The 5,133-nt window shown below is 36.3% G+C and overlaps 1 long non-coding RNA gene across 1 annotated transcript; it reads left to right on the top strand.

Annotated features, from left to right (window-relative positions):
- Nucleotides 1–408: 408 nt before the first annotated feature.
- On the top strand, nt 409–2,084 carry LOC141350088 (uncharacterized). Its single transcript, XR_012358053.1, has 2 exons — nt 409–1,401; nt 1,895–2,084. It is a non-coding gene; the product is annotated as an uncharacterized lncRNA (long non-coding RNA).
- The last annotated feature ends 3,049 nt before the right edge of the window (nt 2,085–5,133 follow it).

Below are 5,133 nucleotides of genomic sequence, written 5' to 3'. Positions count from 1 at the left end.
AAATTAATCATGGCTCCTCAGACTAAACGTGCTCTGCTGCAAACATCTGTAGCATAAATTACCACACTGAAGTTCACTTGCAATAAATAGTCTTCAAATAAATAGGAAGTTTTCTGCTTACTAGTTTGTAAAAATATAGATGTTGTATATGATTAAATGATTTAAAAAACATGTTTACCAATCTGCTTTATTTAAAAGTAAAACTACTAAGAAACTAAGTGAGAATTGAAAAATACTGTAAACCTTTAATAATAAGAATTCATTACATTCATATATCACTTTTCTGCAGCACTTAAAGTGCTTTACATGTGAACGGAGGAATCTTTTCAACCACCACCAATGTGCAGCATCCACGTGGATGATGCGACGGCAGCCATATTGTGCTAGAACGCCCACCACACACACTGTAAAAAATCCAATTAATGAAATGTTGGAAGGGCAAAAATATATAAGTTAAACCAATTTTCTTGTTTGGGCTTAGTTGAGTAGACATATTATTTTAAGTCTAGATAAATCTGTGTTTAAAACATTAAGTGAACGGTTATTTTCAAATTCAGTCAACATTCAGAATGGCTTTGTTGACTGAACTAATTAAGACAAATCTGGTCAATATGTGGATTTATGACAGCTATGTTTCCTGACAACAAAATGCTCATAATATTACTGTTATTTGGTAACAAAATGTAATTTTAAGAGTTGTTCAGGCGTGAATGTATGTGCTTTAAGTTTAAATATGCGGTCGGTTAATATAGATAGCGTCTATTTAAAAATGTGCTCGGACACTTTCGGACGGAGATGAGCTCCAGAAGAGCTCCAGAAAATCACAGACACTTAAGCGCTCACACCCCGCCCAGCGCAGCCTCGCCTCGGCAAGCCCATCAGAAATCGACTGCTGGCTCTGATATCTCTGTGGCGTTTAAACATGCGATTTAATTCATTTTAATTTGTTATACTTAATAATAAAAGGTTTACCGGTATGTTTTAAATCATATTTTAGGATTGCACTTAAATGATATCGCTGTTGAATGATATTTCATATCTTTCACATTCGTTATAATCGGACTGCGTACTGCCTGCGAATTTGAACTACAGAGCTGAAGGTGCGAGTGGAGAAATAGTCCCAATATCATAACAATCTTAAAACTTCTAAATATACCCGTGTGTGTAGTACCCGTGTGCGTGCGTGTGTGCGCGCGCGCGTGCTCGCGTGTGTGCATGTATGTATGTATGTATGTATGGGCGTGCGTCTGTGTATTTTGAATTTAAAATGTTTTAACTCGGAAGGATCTGGATCACAGGACATTTCATCTGAGATCAATCCGCACGCAACAGCTGGAATCACTTACTGGTTCACACAAGGAAGGACACAAGTCATCAGCCGTTTCCTCAAGTTCACGTCAGGTAAGTGTTTGTAATTAAATGTTAATTTTAGAATATATTAATTGGCAAAGACGCAAATACTCGACGTTTTTGTAATTATATTTTTGTAAAGATATATTAGAAGTGTGTTATGTTATGTGACCGAAGTAAAGTGGAGCTATTTTAGTTAAGATAAAAAGCCTGGATATAGGGTTGGTTTACCGGACAGAGTTTAGAACTCGGTCTTTATTATAATTGGGACATTTTTACAAACAAACCTTATATAATACAATACTGGCGTGCATTTTGAGACAAAACAATAGCACTCATATGTTAAGAGATGTCAGTAAGTTATTTTAGTCAGTGAAAAGCCCTGTCCGAGAAAAGCGCCCAATAGTGTTTAATTACTGTATGAGTGATGTCTGAGGGAAATTTGGCCTAACATTAACGTTATTTAGGGAATAAAGTCTTTCACCGTCAAGCTTTATGATATTAAACATGTATTTATGTATGTTTGTGTGTTTATATTCCTCAGAGGGATACATAGCGAGACAGTCTCCGCTTGGACTGGCTGAGGAAAGTCTCCTAAATGGCCCTGGAGATGTTCTGACTGACTTTGGAGGCTTTTTGGACTGTTTTATGCCCTCTATTTAAAGACTTAATTCTGTATGTTCAGTCTGTATGATAAGTGAATAAGTGAATAAAAAGCTTTTGTTTTTATGTGACTGAAGTTAATTATTTTGTTTACAACACCAGCATAAATTATTTGATAAATAATTTAAAAATGTTATTAAAAAAATCCCAAATAATAAATATTAATTGAAGTAACACATAAAACATTGAGTGAATACTTAAATTTTAATTGACAGAGTCTTTGCTGTAAGTTTTTAAAGATTCAACTGATTAAAACATTTTAGTTGAATGAACTATAAAGCTAATTGAGCCAACATACTTTTTTATATTTGAGTCAAATTTGGGCCAACTAAAAAACATCAATCCAGGTAACACTTTGGAGACAGAAATTGAGTGAACGTAAAATTTCTGTGGAACTAGTTACTAAAAAATAATTCATTGAGCCAACAATTTATTTTTTACAGTGCACCAGCTTATTAGTGGAGAGGAGATGGGGAGAGATAGACAATTAATATGAGGGGATGATTAGTAGGCCAATGGGCAAGTTTGGCCAGGATACCGGGGCACACCCCTACTCTTTATCAAATGACATCCTGGGATTTTTAATGACCACAGAGAGTCAGGACCTCGGTTTAATGTCTCATCCGAAGGACGGTGCTTTTGACAGTATAGTGTCCCCATCACTACTGAGGTGTTAGGACTTACACAGACCACAGCCCCTGCAGGTCTCACTAACACCTCTACCTGTAGCAACCTGGTTTTATCAGGAGGCCTCACATCCAAGTACTGACCAGTCTTGGGCTACAGAGCAACATGGCTGCTGGTCATGATTTAAAAATAAAGGTGAAATGAAGGCTGTTTCTCAATATGCGTTCTACAGCGATCTTGCAACCTTGTGTTCTCGCCCTACGTCCTAATTAACAGTCCAAGTTCAATTTCAATTCTCAAGAACGCGAAGTAAAGAGGACGCACGAAAATACAAGGATGTGTTCTTGATATCGAGGATGCATCGAGTGCAGACTTGCACACTGAAATCTGGGGAGGTCAGGTGACCAACAGGAAGATTGCACACATCTCAATTCTCACAAGTGTGTTCTGTGTTCTCACGACCTTCTGAGTTTGTTCTTCCAAGGTCGCCTGGCAAGACCAATCTCCACGCTCTTAGCATTCTTGGAATTGAGAAACAGCCGAAATGTTCTTAGTGATTCCATAGAACCATTTTGCTTCCCACTTCAAAGAATCTTTCAGTCACCGAATCGTTCAAGTCACCAAATCGTTCAAGTCACCGAATCGTTCAAGTCACCGAATCGTTCAAGTCACAGAATCGTTTAGTCAAAGAATCATTTAGTCAAAGAATCGTTTAGTCAAAGAATCGTTTAGTCAAAGAATCGTTTAGTCAAAGAATCGTTTAGTCAAAGAATCATTTAGTCACAGAATCATTTAGTCACAAAACCATTTAGTCACAGAATCATTTAGTCACAGAATCATTTAGTCACAAAATCATTTAGTCACAAAATCATTTAGTCACAGAATCATTTAGTCACAAAATCATTTAGTCACAAAATCATTTAGTCAAAGAATCATTTAGTCACACAATCGTTCATTCAAATAATTGTTCAATCAAAGAATTGTTTATTCAAAGAATTGTTCAGTCAAGGAATCATTCAGTCAAAGAATCATTCAGTCAAACAATAATTTTTTTTCCTTACCTTTATAGTCAGAAGAATCTTTTATCATTGCAAAGAATCTTTTGTGAAGCTTCAGTTGTTAAAGGTTCTTTATGGAATCATACAGGCAAAAATGGTTCTTTTATGCCATCGTGTAATATCTTTATTTTTGTGTTCTGTAGCATGGCAAAAACATGCTCGACACGAGATGTCAAACCGGACTGACCGCCAAAGTGAGGCGACAGTGAAGGAAACGCTTAATAAGAAAAGAAAATCAATCTGCTTCAGTTAATCTGAATCCTCTTTATAATTTAATTTGTTGCTTTTATTTGACTGTGAAGTCCTTCATGAAAGATTTTAATGGACCAACATGATTTTAATAACAGCAATTAAGATTCATTAGGACTCCATGACAGAGTTATGAAAAACCATAAAGTAATATGAGCTTTCAAGCATTACAGCGGAACGAGTCACGTCTTAATGTGAGCACATTTTTATTGTTTTTCTTTCCATTTCATTAGTCAAGAAAAAAAGAGCCTCCCTTTAGTGCAAGTATTAATGACGAAAACATGTTTTTTGGTGACACAAAAACAACAAAAGCCAACAAACCTTAACACTTTCAGTCATGTTTACACAGATCACTTCACAGTTTCTATACGTGTTTACTTGTGAAGATGAACAGTATTTATGAGTTTATGATTGGATTATCTGCAATCTGTGTGTCATTTGAACATTTTAAAGAGTAAATGTGACCTCTCCAAAGCCTTTCATTTGTACTCCAACCACCACAAGCATACCTGGAGATATTCTGTCATTAGCACAAGTATGTGACCTCATGTCTGGCATTTCTACACAGAATTGTTTTTAATGCCATTATTACACAACAACAAACCTTAAGTCAAAATCCTTTTATATCCACTGAAGGGTCAGATTAGTGATGTCAGATTTCTTCTCTGAGGACATTCACTATCATTCATCCATCCATCCAGTCAGGCCATCTTCATCTGCTTCTGTCCTGACTCAGAATGCAGAAGTAGGTCAGTCACTGTCCTATCCTCCAGCACGGAGGCGGTAAGATTATTTGCTCGAGGCTCATTTATGACACAGCAATAGAAAGCATTCAAAAACATCCTTTCCGTGCAAAATATCAAGGACAAAAATACCAGTGATGGAGCACAGAAACTAAGAGAAACTCTTTAGCCCTGAGCTGATTCGGTTTTTTTTCTGATAGGCGACACAGATTGGTAAATTGGAGAGAGACATAAACACACACAGCAGGACAGAAAGAAAGCTGGAGAGCATCAGAAACACAGCACTGTGGATTACTGTGAACCTAAATTAATTCTGTCCAGAAAATTATGAACAACGCTAAACCTGAAAACTGCAAATCAGCCTGTGTGTGAAATTACTAAACACATTCTGTTGTTGTTTTTTTTTTTATTTTTATAATTGTCTGAAGATAATATACTCTGAC

This window comes from Misgurnus anguillicaudatus, chromosome 16, assembly GCF_027580225.2.
Source record: "Misgurnus anguillicaudatus chromosome 16, ASM2758022v2, whole genome shotgun sequence".
Lineage (NCBI taxonomy): Eukaryota > Metazoa > Chordata > Actinopteri > Cypriniformes > Cobitidae > Misgurnus > Misgurnus anguillicaudatus.
The sequence above is the reverse complement of the archived record's forward strand: the minus strand, read 5'-3'. Positions and strand labels throughout refer to the sequence as shown.